Source organism: Xyrauchen texanus, chromosome 12 (genome assembly GCF_025860055.1).
Source record: "Xyrauchen texanus isolate HMW12.3.18 chromosome 12, RBS_HiC_50CHRs, whole genome shotgun sequence".
Taxonomy (NCBI): Eukaryota; Metazoa; Chordata; class Actinopteri; order Cypriniformes; family Catostomidae; genus Xyrauchen; species Xyrauchen texanus.
This window is the reverse complement of record NC_068287.1, coordinates 24,346,463-24,361,963: the sequence shown is the minus strand read 5'-3', so window position 1 is coordinate 24,361,963 and position 15,501 is coordinate 24,346,463. Positions and strand designations below refer to the sequence as shown.

The 15,501-nt window shown below is 36.2% G+C and overlaps 1 protein-coding gene across 1 annotated transcript in view; it reads right to left on the bottom strand.

Moving 5' to 3' along the window:
* Nucleotides 1–7,645, bottom strand: part of LOC127652744 (thyroid hormone receptor alpha-A-like) — a 79,592-nt gene extending 71,947 nt beyond the window's left edge. The window contains exon 1 of the mRNA XM_052139092.1: nucleotides 7,391–7,645. The gene's annotated coding sequence lies outside the window, so the exon portion shown is untranslated. The remainder of the gene's footprint in view (nucleotides 1–7,390) is intronic.
* Between the last annotated feature and the right edge of the window lie 7,856 nt (nucleotides 7,646–15,501).

Here is a 15,501-nt window from a genome sequence, read left to right as displayed (position 1 = left end):
GAAAATATACTTTAGTAGTGCTGTCGAAGCGCCCAGGGGCGAATCTGCAGTTGTAATGCAGAAGGAGAGAAAGCTGCTGGAATGCACCATATATCCAACAGCATACGCTTCTGTAGAGGTGAATGGAACAGCAGTAGTATTCAGCTCGCTGATAGTACAACCGCTCGGCTCCGAAGAAAAATCTGAATGAATCCTGCATTCCAGCTCTCTTTTATACCCGTATGTCCGGGGGAGTGGCATGCAAATTCCACTCGCCAATTTTCATTGGCCTTTTCTCAAAGATCCGAGGTGATCGGTGCTCTCAAGATCGACCCCTAGTGTCACTACATCGACACAACTTTGAGTGAGTGACAGAAGGGGAAACCTATAGATAGTTTCTCTATTGAATCAATACCATTAACCTACTGCACTTTGGCCTTAGCTAACTAGACCTTTTAACCAAAGTCTCTGCTTAGACCCATTATGTATCAGAATAGAGAAATTTTTAGATATGATGTGTGCCTATGTGACAACTTAATTTATTTATTTTGTATCAACTTTTAACCCCCACTAAACAACAAATCACAACACAAAATAATTGTCCAAAATCAATCCTTACACCACATCACATCAAATAATTGAATGCAGTCACTCTAATTTGTGTAGATACACTGGCTGCCAAAAGTTTGGAATAGCTTTTGCTCTTATAGAAGGAAATTGGTACTTTTATTCACCAAAGTGGCATTCAACTGATCACAATGTAGAGTCAGGACATTAATAATGTGAAAAATTGCTATTACGATTTGAAAAAAATATTCAGAACTTCTCAAACTAGTTCAAAGAGTTCTCATCAAAGAATCCTCCACGTGCTGCAATGACAGCTTAACAGATCCTTGGTATTCTAGCTGTTAGTTTGTCCAGATACTCAGGTGACATTTCACCCCACGCTTCCTGTAGCATTTGCCATAGGTGTGACTGTCTTATCGGGCACTTCTCACACACCTTACAGTCTAGCTGATCCCACAAAAGCTCAATGGGTTTAAGATCCATAACACACTTTTCCAATTATCTGTTGTCCAATGTCTATTTCTTTGCCCACTCTTACCTTTTCTTTTTATTTTTCTGTTTCAAAAGTGTTTTTTTCTTCTGCAGTTCTACTCTTTACTGTTGTACATGAATCTGGTGTTGAGCGGGTAGAATTCAATGAAGCTGTCAGCTGAGGACATGTGAGGCATCTATTTCTCAAAATAGAGACTCTGATGTACTTATTCTCTTGTTTAGTTGTACATCTGGCCTTCCACATCTCTTTCTGTCCTTGTTAGAGCCAGTTGTCCTTTGTCTTTGAAAACTGTAGTGTCCACCTCTGTATGAAATCTTCAGTTTTTTGGTAATTTCAAGCATTGAATAGCTTTCATTTTCTCAAAACAATGATTGACTGAGTTTCTAGAGAAAGCTGTTTCTTTCTTTTTTTTTTTTTTTGCCATTTTTGACCTAATCTTGAGACAAGCCAGTCTATTACAAACTGTGGCAACTCAAAAACAAACACAAAGACAATGTTAAGCATCATTTAATGAAATAGTTTCAAATGTGTTTGATATAATTGAAAGTTATTTTCTAGTACCAAATGAGCAATTTAGCATGATTACTCAAGCATAAGCTGTTGGAGTGTTGGCTGCTGGAAATGGGGCCTGTCCAGATTTTATCAAAAATGACTTTTTTCAAATAGTAATGTGCTGTTTTTTACATCGGTAATGTCCTGACTATACTTTGTGATCAGTTGAATGCCACTTTGGTGAATTAAAGTGACAATTTCCTTACAAAACAGCTAAATCTGTACATTATTCCAAACTTTTGGCCAGTGTATATGTAACTACAATCTATTAATAATAAGAAGAAATTATAGTAACAATTTCACAATTGAAATTTGTTAAGAGGAGGAAGAAGTCTTTACTAATAGAAGCCTGTGAATCAAAGACTGCAAATTACATCAGATGCTGTTAAGCTTACTTCACTTTATGAACGGGCCATTCTTCATATACAGTGGCAAATGGTGTCCCTCTATTTTGCAACAATAGAAACCAACTTTAAATACCAATAAATTGTAAAATGTTTGCTCATTTGTATTCTGTAGTGTGCAAACAATTTGTGAAAAGTCTAACTTATAAAGCAGCAACATGGTTCATTCCTAATGCCATTCAAATACCAATGTAATACAAAACCTATAAAGGCACAAATTAACCACCAGTTCAGCATTACTAAAGAGTGTGATTCAAAGTAGCGTCCAGCCTCAGCCATTCACTTCCCAGGTCACTTCCCAACTCCTTCCAACATACTCCCTCTCTGTCTTTTCCATGAGCACTTGACCATACACTCACATATATACATAGAGTATATACAGTTGAAGTCAGAAGTTTACATACACTTAAGTTGAAGTCATTAAAACACATTTTTAACCACTCCATAGATTTAATATTAGCAAACTATAGTTTTGGCAAGTCATTTAATTAGGACATCTACTTTGTGCATGACGCAAGTAATCTTTACAACAATTGTTTACAGACAGATTGTTTCACTTTTAATTGAATATATCACAATTCCAGTGGGTCAGAAGATTACATACACTAAGTTAACTGTGCCTTTAAGCAGCTTGTAAAATTCCAGACAATTATGTCAAGCATTTAGCCAATTAGCCAATTAGCTTCTGATAGGAGGTGTACTGAATTGGAGATGTACCTGTGGATGTATTTTAAGGCCTACCTTCAAAATCAGTGCCTCTTTGATGACATCATGGGAAAATCAAAAGAAATCAGCCAAGACCTCATAAACAAATTGTGGCCCTCCTCAAATCTGATACATCCTTGGGAGCAATTTCCAAATGCCTGAAGGTACCAAGTTCATCTGTACAAATAATAATACGCAAGTATAAACACCATGTGACCACGCAGCCATCATACCGCTCAGGAAGGAGACACATTCTTTCTCCAAGAGATGAACATAGTTTGGTGAAAAAGTGCAAATGACTCCCAGAACAACAGAAAAGGGCCTTGTGGAGATGCTGGAGGAAACAGGTAGACAAGTATCTATATCCACAGTAAAACAAGTCCTATATTGACATAACCTGAAAGGCTCCTCATCAAGAAAGAAGCCACTGCTCTAAAACTCAACTCAACTCAATTTTATTTATAGAGCACTTTCAAAAACCGCACTGGGTACCAAAGTGCTGTAAAATCACATACATACAGCTTAAGAATGCAAAAAGCATTTAAAACCAATAAAAACAGGATAAGATAAATTTGACCTAGTACAATTTATAATGCAATTAATTAAAAGCTATGGAAAATAAATACGTTTTTAAGGCCTCCTGGAAAGAGACTAGAGACGGAGATGATTTTATGATCAATGGAAGCTCATTCCAAAGTCTAGGGGCTGCCACCGCAAAAGCTCTATCACCTTGAGTTTTAAGGCGAAATCGAGGGACTGACAGACACAGCTGATCACCAGAGTGGAGAGACCTTGAAGGTTGATGTAAGCTTATTAAATCAGAGATGTTCTCTGGTGCAAGACCATGGAGAGCCTTAAATACATACAGCAACAATTTGTACTTGATTCTGTATTGGATCGGTAACCAATTTAGGGAAATCAATACTGGGGTAATATGGTCTCTTTCCTTATTCCAGTTAAAAGCCTAGCAGCTGAATTCTGGACCAGCTGCAGGCGAGAGAGAGAGGCCTGACTCACACCCAGTTACAAAGCATTACAATAGTCCAAACGAGAAGACACAAAGGCATGCACAACCTTCTCCAAATCATCAAAAGAAAGGATGGACTTCAACTTTGCTATAGATATAAGATGGATTTTTTTTTTTTTTTAAAACAGCATTTATTTGTCGAACAAACTTGAGCTCAGAGTAAAAAAAAACACTCAGGTTTTTCACATAGGAATGTTTTTTCCCTGGAAGCCATTAAAACCACCATAAAAAAGTCAGACTACAGTTTAACAGTATAAGGATGGGCAAGGAGGAGGCAGGAACCGGCGGAACAGTAAACATTAAGTTTTAATGTCAAACTTAACTTAAAACCAACATAAACAAACATGCAGCATGGCCACGTGCGTCTCTCTTGAACTGGCGCCTCTGGCTGATTCTGCCCTCCTCCCATCACACTCCATCACCTGACTCAGGTATAGTTTTCTACGATTAAATGTCAGGAATTGTGAAAAACTGAGTTTAAATGTATTTGGTTACAGTATAAGTAAACTTCTGACTTCATATATATATGGAAATAATTTAAAGTCATCTAATAGTTAAACAGAGACCAGGGGTGGCGTTCAAGCCACAGTGTCTCGCACCCACTTTGAAATTTGGTGAAGGATCGGTGATGATCTGGGGGTGCTTCAGCAAAGCTGGAATCTGGCAGATTCGTCTTTGTGAAGGATGCATGAATCAAGCCACGTAAAAGGTTATCTTGGAAAAAAACGTGTTTCCTTCTGTTCTGACAATGTTCCCCAACTCTGAGGATTGTTTTTTCCAGCAGGACAATGCTCCATGCCACACAGCCAGGTCAAACAAGGTGTGGATGGAGGACCACCTGATCAAAACCTGTCATGGCCAGCCCAATCTCCTGAACCCCATTGAAAACCTCTGGAATGTGATCAAGAGGAAGACGGATGGCCACAAGCCATCAAACAAAGCCGAGCTGGTTGAATTTTTGCACCAGGAGTGGCATAATGTCACCCAACAGCAAAGTGAAAGACTGGTGGAGAGCATGCCAAGATGCATTCAAGCTATGATTAAAAATCAGGGTTGTTCCACAAAATATTGATTTCTGAACACTTCCTAAGTTAAAACATTAGTATTGTGTTGTTTAAAAATTAATATGAACTTGTTTTTTTTGCATTATTCGAGGTCCTTTTTTGTTATTTTGGCCAGTTGTCATTTTCTGTAAATAAACGCTTTAAATGACAATATTGTTATTTTGAATTTGGTAGAAATGTTGTCAGTACTTTATAGAATACAACAAAAATTTTCATTTTACTCAAACACATACCTATAAATAGTAAATCCAGAAAAACTGATCAATTTTAGTGGTCTCTTAATTTTTTCTAGAGCTGTACATATATATATATGCATACACTACCATTCAAAAGTGTGGGGTCACTTGCCTGAAATGTTACTCATGATCTTAAAAATCTTTTGATCTTTGAAGGTGTATGCTTAAATGTTTGAAATTAGTTTTGTAGACAAAAATATGTGCCAACATATGAATTTATTTAATTACAAAACTAAAATAAAAAAATAAAAAATAAAGTTTTGGAAATGGATGACTTAGACCGAATAATTAAGAAAAGCAGCCACATGTGCCCAGCATATGGGAACTCTTTCAATACTGTTTAAAAAGCATCCCTCAAGATACCTGAGAAGTTGTTTGAGAAAATGTCAAGAGTACATTTCTGCAAAATCTAGGCAAAGTGTGTTTACTTTAAAGATGCTAAAATATAACACAGTTTCGATTTATTTTGGATTTTTTTAGTCACAACATAATTTCCATTTCTATTTTTCCATAGTTGTGATGACTTTACTATTATTCTAAAATGTGAAGGAAAAAAATAAATATATAAAGAACGAGTAAGTGTGTGTCTGTGTATTTTTCTGATGCAAGTGAAACTTTGTAATCCAGCACTTTTCGTACTACTGTCTCTTTAAAATGAATCGCTTTTGTATTATTTGGATTAAAGCAAAAAAAAAAAAAAAATGAATAAATGTCAAATGCATATGTAAATTACTTAAAAAATACATATTAAACTCAGAGATGTTGTAACACTTAACATGACTGCGTAAAACAACATCTGTTGTTATTAGTGTTGCTTTTGTTTTTATAATACATTTCATACAGGCTTTATGCATGTGCAGACATGATTGCTGAGCTAAATCTGTAGTGCGTACACTCAGATATCCAATGCAAAATAGAGCACTGAAAATAGAGCACTGAAAATAGAACACTTTCGAGGACACATGGTAAGCCCTAAGACTGCTTAAAGACACCGCAAAGCAACGAGAGCAGAGACGCACAGGCGTGTATGTACATTCTCAGGGTACAGGCTGTTCAGCTGAGGAAGGCTTTCCCTCGTTTGACCCATGCCCACTGGCGACGGCCGCTCTGACGTCAGGATAATGAATGCACATCGGGACGTCAGCTGAGCTGTTATGCAACTGAACTAATTTCCTTCATTCCGCGTTCTTTTAACCACAGTTGCAAATGCGCCCTCGAATGCGTTACGCGTTAGGAAACGTGTTAAGTCACATCAGTCCAAGTGTGCTAGAGCTACACTACTTGTAAATAGTGCTCCTTTGAAACCTGACCATGAATGGAGGACTGTTTATCGCATATGTTTCCACCGTCTAGGTTCTTTAGGGGCGCGCGCGTGACCTCATTATAACCATTCACTGAATTATTCAGCCCTTTATGACGACAAGTTCGTGTCCTCTTATTAGGTAATGTGCAACATCCGCTGAAGCCAAGCAAAAATATCCTGCCAATGAATGTGTAATTTACAAAAACAAAAATTCCAAGGGGCCGTTCAGATCGAACGTGTTGTTCTTTAAAAGAAAATAAAGAATGAAAGATAGTAACGTGGCCACGATTACAACAGAATGCAGGTGTTTAGGGACAGTTGACGCTTTTAGACAATACGTCTAAAAGTTTACATAGTAAAGCAATAAAAAACAGCGAAGGCGGACGCAAAAACAAGTTCGGTGTGAACTGCCCACTACGTTTTGTTTAGTTTTTTTAGTTAGTGGCAACCTGCTGTAGATTTCGTATGTGAAACTGATACTTTTATCCAAAAGGGCCTATAAATTCCAGCCTTATAAATCTACACAGCTGAATGATACACTGGGCTATATATCAGGGCGAAATATTATTTTATTACTTCCCACACAAGAATGCATTGCCATAACTTAATGTATGTGAGGGGAAAAGCCCACCTACAGTATGCTACATGAAAAGATACTATTCGGAAGCCAAGGACAAGTCATTCAAAATGTACCCAAATGACCTAGTAAATGTTCCTATGACACTAAGGGGCGGTGAACAACTCTCTCGCCAGCGCTATATAGTCCTTGCGGGTGCAAGTAACAGTATACACTATAGTGTCTATATCCCTTTATACAAACTACAACAATGGGGACCAATGTGACTTGCCTTCTGGTATGTATGCTGAACCGAACTTGGCAAGCTTCCTCTTACTTTTCACCTCAGTTCAGAGGTGTCTACTAATGTGGCGCGCAAAGTGCAAAGCTATAAAACATCGGCGCAGATGTTTTACGACTCTGCGCTTTTGCGCGTAGCATACGAGTGAAAACCTCTGAAGTGAAAAGCTCAACGCGACAGCTGACCGGAGGACAATAACTCACCCACTTCCTTTTGAAGAAACCAAACTGCTTCCAAAACCCGAAATGGGTCTACTGAAGTCCCACAAGGCTCCTCAACGAGCGGTCTTCGTCGCTATCCCCGTTTAGCGTAATGCAATGCACGTCGCGGGAAAATATTGATGCACCTTTCAACCCGCTACGAACTATTTACATTGGCATTAAGGATATTCGCACTTAGAGGCAGTTAGTTCGTGATTTGTTTATCTATGTGTGGAAAAATAATACACAGCGATTATGTTTCCGCTACCAAGACAGGAAAATGCAAGAGCACTACTATAGTCGCTCCCCTCCCTTTACGGTACAAACTGATGGTATAGAAGAATCTGATTATATCAAATGCTGCTCTCTACAGGTTCGCAGAAGCTTAACCCATTTAAACCTGTCTTTGATAGATGACACTGTGAAACTAACTGAGACAGCTGTGAATGCTTGCCAGTGCTTATATATCTTCAAATCTATTAAATAAAATTTAAGTTTGATGAACATATCAGCATTATAATGGTACAACTCCAACCTTGTAGGTTACAGTTCAGCTTAGATGATCAAAAGATGAATATTTCAAATGATTAAACGCATTATTAAAATAAATGAAACCTAGTAATGAGTAATTCTGGTCAATTTGAATACATTATCAATTTTACTGAAGTGGTAAAAAACTACACTTTTACATTTTAAAGTGATTGAAACATGTTCCTATATAGTTGTCAATGGATGATTTTCTACAGTGTACACAGTGGTTTGTGCACATTACAATAGTACATCTCTGCATACACATTCAATTTTGTGACTATAGTGTTTGCAGTAAGATATTGTAAAGAGACTTGTAATTAAACAGTGGGCAAAGTGGTGTGGCTTTACTTGTGCCATCATACCCTGAGGCTTACTTGTCAGTCAATGAGCGTTTGTAGTTCGTTGACAGAGATCTTTTGCATGGAGATCAATACACATGCTGACAAAATCATCAAGGTTATGTTTAGTCTTGTTAGGTTTGCACAGGTGCACTAACGTACATTAAAATTGTGCCACCTCCATTCAAATCAGGACAAGCAGGGAGAGAGTAGAGATGGACGGGAACTACTCATATGTACTGACTACATAGTAATGATGTTTTTAATAAAAAAAAGTGGTTGTCTATAGTTTTTGGAATAGTTGTCAGTGTCAGCCATTATACGGATGAGTCAATGTTCTGATCTTATCATTCAAAATGTGTCTGTTAGTTTCATTCAATTTGAGCTTAGCTTCTGTACTGAAGTGACCCAGTGCTGATATGGCGTGATAAGCCCACTTACGACACAGTATAACTGAGCTCTATAGTGTGCTTCAACATACTACAGTATTTATCATAGCTTACAGTATACATACAGTTTATTCTTGTGGGAGACAGATACATCAGCCATGCAATTTATCAGCCTATATTTGCCATTTTGAGATTTTAACCCTTGTGTGTCAATTGAAAAAATTTACTCAGAGGTCCTTAGAGGAGAAAAACGTCAACATCAAAAAACTGCTATAATAATATTATATATTAATATTATTTTTTTAACTAACATCAGTCCAGATCATAACTACTAAATATTCATTAATTTTCAGGATTTTAAATGGCCTTTAAATGTCAGTTTGTTTACATAATGTCATTGTTGTGATTTACACACACACACATTTCTCAATACACACATACAAAACACAATCTGACATCCATACCAACACACCCACACAATTTTAGCACCATCATTTATTAGATTGGCCTGCAGTGCTCTACAATACAGCAACCAGAAAATAGGAAAAAGTATATATATGTTCCATAGGCGAAACATTAGGGAAAATGGCGCCTTCTGGTGGACAATTTAAAATATTTCATTTGTAAGCCAGGGCTCCAGAATGAAAGCATAATATCAAAGAATTACTGATTTTATGCTTTAATGGCACTGGGATCAAATATTTTGTTTTAATGGGTTTCAATGAGGAAATTTTTGTCCTTAAGGTCCTGAGTGTAATTATTTTGTGTACACAGTGTATTATAGATGCATTATAGGAACAGAGGTTGAAATACACACATTCTGTTAAATGTATGCCATTGGCATTAAAACAGCCAGAATGATCGAAAAAACAAAAACGTCCCAAAGGTCGCACGAGGGTTAGCTGTGCCCTTCCAACTTCCGGCGAAGTGTCATTCCAACAAAATTTACTGACAGCATATTTAATGGATAAATAATTTTTTTTGTTTTCAAATATTTTTTTGTCAATTTAAGTAAATATATGCACTTTTAACTGAAGGATATTGTGTTCATCTTGTTTGCAACCATTAAATAAAAAATTATATATATATATATATATATATATATCTTCCTTATATCTGCCATCCTGCTCCCTAGATATCAGTATCAGCCAACCCGGTCTCATGAAAAGTTGTAATAATTAGTAGGAGATGGAGAAATTGTAAGAAATCGTGGTAACACTTTACAATAGGGTTCATTTGTTTATAATTAGTTAACAACATTATTTAACATACCTAAACTAACAATTAACAATACTTCGACAGCATTTATTTATCTTGGTTAATGTTCATTTTAACATAGAGTAATACATTTTTTAAATTAAAAGTTAGTTAATGCACTGTGAACTAACAATGAACAATTGTATTTTTATTTACAACTGTTAACAAAGATTAATAAATTCTTTAAAAAAATATATTGTTCATTGTTAGTTCATGATACATAATGCAGGGATAGTTTTAAAAATTCTCATTATTTCCTCACCCTCATGCCATCCCAGTTGTGTGTGACTCTTCTGCAGAACACAAAGAAAGAATTTTAGAAGAATATTTCAGCTCTGTTGGTCCTCACAATGCAAGTGAATGGTGGCAAAAACTTTGAAGCTTCAAAAAGCACATAGAGGCAGCATAAAACTAATCAGTATGACTCCAGTGGTTTAATCCATATCTTCTGAAGTGATATGATAGGTGTGCATGAGAAACAGATCAATATTTAAGTACATTTTTACTTTAAATCTTCACTTTCACAATGTGAAGGAATGTGAAAGTGGAGATGATTGTAAAAAAGGACTTAAATATTGATCTGTTTCTCATGCACACCTATCATATCACTTCAGAAATATGGATTAAACCACTGGAGTCATATTGATTACTTTTATGTAATACGTTTTATGTTGGTGCTTCAAAGGTTTGATCACCATACACTTAAATTGTATGGGCCTACAGAGCGGCGATATTCTTCTAAAAATCTTTTTTTGTGTTCAGAAGAAGAAAGAATGTCATACACAACTGGAATGGAATGAGGTTGAGTAAATGATGAGAGCATTTATTTTGTTGGGTGAACAATCTTTAACAAATGTAACCTTATTTGTAAAATGTTTCCAAAATCATATGAGTTGGCTCATACAAAAATATACAACTTTAACTCCCATAGAGAAAAAATGGAGAAACAAGTATTGAATGAGAAAGAAATTTGTTCATTGACGTTTCATTTGTGAAAATAAAGTGTTGGATAGAAGGCTAGGTTTGATGCCTGTATTGTATCTATTTACAATTCTTTTTGTTGTTGGTTGGTCTCCATGGGAATAAAAGTCATGTATTTGTGTGTGTGCCAAGTTAATATCTTATGATTTCGACATCTACTACAAATTAATATGAATTCTCATGAGACTATGTTGGTATCTGCCATTAAAAACATGTTGGTTAAACACTAGTTTAGCCATTTAAAAAATGGGTTAGTAATGTGTGATACTCTTGTCCCTGTTAGATGTGTTTGGATATTGAATTGCACATGTATAGACAAGGCAGCATGTAGATGAAGATGTCTATACAAGAATGATGAGTTACTGGAGTGGCAAACACATTTGTTATTTTTTTGTGTGTGTGTTTTTTCTTCTTCATTTTATTCAATGCCGTGCAATGACAATGGGCTCTATATGTCAATAGCAGAGAATAAACAATATACCTTATCCTGTTTGTCTCATTGTCACAAAAAATACGGCTTATTTAATCACTCTACTATACACTTGATTGACCATTCCCTTCTCTATCAGTCTCTCTTTAAGAGTCCCTGCTCACTATGTGCTGATGTGGAGAAACGGCACAGAGTTCTTATTGAATTGGGTTGGAATATGGGGTATTGGTTTGTGCATTAATTCACAGCAAGGATTGGACCACCACTGCTCAGCATTACCTTATTTTAATAAGAACTTGCATTCCCTGCTGGTTTTGAAATTGCAAAAGAGGAACACTATTATGCTGAAAATACATGTTCATATTCAGAGATATGAATTGTACTCTCTACTGCTCTTCTTAGTCATATTACTAAGAAAGCCTAATAGTTGTAGATATCCCAGGGCCAGTGGTACATTACAGGTGAAACTCGAAAAATTAGAATATCGTGCAAAAGTTCATTAATTTCAGTAATTCAACTTAAAAGGTGAAACTAATATATTATATAGACTCATTACAAGCCAAGTAAGATATTTCAAGCCTTTATTTGATATAATTTTGATGATTATGGCTTACATCTTATGAAAACCCCAAATTCAGAATCTCAGAAAATTAGAATATTACATGAAATCAATAAAAAAAAAAGGATTTTAAATGTCGGCCCTCTGAAAAGTATAATCATGCATATGTACTCAGTACTTGGTTTGGGCCCCTTTTGCATTAATTACTGCCTCAATGCGGCGTGGCATGGATGCTATCAGCCTGTGGCACTGCTGAGGTGTTATGGAAGACCAAGATGCTTCAATAGCGGCCTTCAGCTCTTCTGCATTGTTTGGTCTCATGTCTCTCATCTTTCTCTTGGCAATGCCCCATAGATTCTCTATGGGGTTCAGGTCAGGCGAGTTTGCTGGCCAATCAAGCACAGTAATACCATGGTCATTGAACCAGGTTTTGGTACTTTTGGCAGTGTGGGCAGGTGCCAAGTCCTGCTGGAAAATGAAGTCAGCATCTCCATAAAGCTTGTCTGCTGAAGGAAGCATGAAGTGCTCTAAAATGTCCCAGTAGACGGCTGCGTTGACTCTGGACATAATAAAGCACAGTGGACCAACACCAGCCGATGACATGGCTCCCCAAACCAACACAGACTGTGGAAACTTCACACTGGACTTCAAGCATCTTGGATTGTGTGCCTCTCCATTCTTCCTCCAGACTCTGGGACCTTGGTTTCCAAATGAGATGCAAAATTTGCTCTCATCAGAAAAGAGGACTTTGAACCACTGAGCAACAGACCAGTTCTTTTTTTCTTTAGCCCAGGTAAGACGTTTGACATTTGAAGCCCATGTCCAGGACCCGTCTGTGTGTGGTGGCTCTTGATGCAGTAACTCCAGCCTCAGTCCACTCCTTGTGAAGCTCCCCCACACATTTGAATGGCCTTTTCCTGACAATCCTCTCCAGGCTACGGTCATCCCTGCTGCTTGTGCACCTTTTTCTTCCACACTTTTCCCTTCCACTTAACTTTCTATTAATGTGCTTTGATACAGCACTTTGAGAACATCCAACTTCTTTTGCAATTACCTTTTGAGTCTTTCCCTCCTTGTGGAGGGTGTCAATGATGGTTTTCTGCACAACTGTCAGGTCAGCAGTCTTCCCCATGATTGTGAATTCAACTGAACCAGACTGACAGACCATTTAAAGGCTCAGGAACCCTTTGCAGGTGTTTAGCTGATTAGAGTGTGACACTTTGAGCCTACAATACTGAACCTTTTCACAATATTCTAATTTTCTGAGATTCTGAATTTGGGGTTTTCATAAGCTGTAAGCCATAATCATAAAAATTATATCAAATAAAGGCTTGAAATATCTTACTTTGCTTGTAATGAGTCTATATAATATATTAGTTGCACCTTTTAAGTTGAATTACTGAAATTAATGAACTTTTGCACGATATTCTAATTTTTCGAGTTTCACCTGTATATTTAAAAAGAGTTGGGTTTGAATTTGATGCTGGACTCATGTGAAGTGCTTTTGAACAGTTTCAGTTGAGACAGTATGTTTGTCATCCCTTTAGATTTATCCACAGTCCAACAATGATATATTGTGAGCTTAAAATTTATGTAAAGAGAATTTGAGCAAACAAATAACAGAATGTTTCTGACTTATTGAATTGTAAGTTAAGTTCAATTTCTGATGTTTTTTGACATTAGAGATCAATTTGCCAGCAAACCCCTCTTCTCAATGTTGTCTGAAAAATCCCTCCTTAATAGAAAAAGAGCATTTATTTAAACCAAGCTGCAAAAACGTCTTGTTTGGATTTCGTGGAACTTGTGACGTCACAAGGACCAAATATATCTGCATATGCAATGCCTATTTTTCTGTCATTGCACCCTAGGCCTCGCCCACTGGTGCTTAGTCAGTCACACTGATGAAGGGGAGACAGATGGGCCTGTCATGGGACATTCATCCAAAGTGGTCTTACACAAGACACCTTCATGTGCCTGTCTGGATTTAAATAATTCTATTAATTACACAATCTACATTGTAATTAGATTACTGTACCAATTACTCTGTCTGAAAAGTAATTGCATTACTTATTACTAATTACTTTCTAAAAACCGTATCAACCTCGACCAGATGGAAAATAAAATTATGGACATGAAACTGTTCTTTTTATTCTTTCAAATAAATCATATAAAATCGAATGAATTATACATGAACTGGCCGAAGAATTTAAGCAGCGTTAAATTGGAAAACATATATTTTAACATTAAATGTTAAATTTTATTTATTTGTTTTATATAGAATTATTCTATCGTCTGTACAGTATTTAAATGAATTACTTCAGAAGTAACTAATTATGGTGTTAATTATTATTAAATGGTGCTGCTTGAGTGAACAGTTCAATATATTTATATGAAATGTGTTGGGTGTATGTTATGTGATAACCCTGAAATGTAGTGTGGAGTTTTTATTTTCATTTTCTTCAGATTGGATTTCAAATAAAGCTGTATTGGAAGAGCTGCACATGTTAGCAATCAGAACAGTGGATATTTACATTTAAGTTGTGAAGAGTACGTCATGACCCCTTTAATAAGGTGTATGGCAAACTAAAGGAAAAAGGTGAGGATTTTACATACTGTAAACTCTAATAAGTAAGCAGAACTAAAAAACTAATTAGGCAATCAAGTTAATAGTACATTATATACACATATACATGCATGTGAGTTGCCCTTAACTTGAAATATTGAGTAAGCTAACTCCTAAATTTTGATGGCACTTAACTTTAACGCTTTGTCTGAACTTAAAATTAACAAGAAATCTCAACTTAAATACTTCAAGTACAGGAAACCTAGTTAGTACTAGCTAGAGTATAGTACAGTGAATGCTTGCATGCTAATTGGTAACACAATGCTTTGACTTGCATCACAATTGCTCAATGAGTAAAGCTAACATATGACATTCATAAACTGTACTTTCCTCATCCTAACCCACTGTTTACCAAAATGGTAACCCCATCAAACAACAGAAACTTTTCAAAATAACACAACAAAACAGTAAACACGAACATGTATCCCCTTTACAATCATCTTGCACAAAGACACATATAACACTTAATTTTAACATTTACACTCCCTTTAGGGTGTCATGCAACACATGCTGGAAGGTGCCAATTTTCAGGCAAATTTAAGTTATTGTAAATTTAAAAAGACAAGTTCATTAAACTAAAAACAATAAAGCAATTCAGGTTACTTAAAAAGGTGTCAAATTCATAAACTCAAAAGAAAGAGAAAGTTCTAAATGCTCATCAAGGTTAAATTATTGGAACTAATTTGTATGATTAAATTTTTCCCAAATCAAAATAATGAATTATTTTGAGCATTAGGGTTTACAGTGTATTATAAAGATTTGATACAATCTGTTTATCTACATTTGCATTTATGTTTTTAGAGACTTTTCTTACCAATGCAACTTACAATAAAGTGTACAAATCTGATCTGAATTGCTTCTGAGCTGGGTGATTGAAGACAACATTCCCCGTGTTTACCTGGGCCTCCCATTGGCAGGGAAATGAAGACTCAAGTAGAACATGTGGGGATTATGAAGAAAAGGACCAGTGTGTAGATCAGACAGATGGAGAGGTCTCTGTCATAAT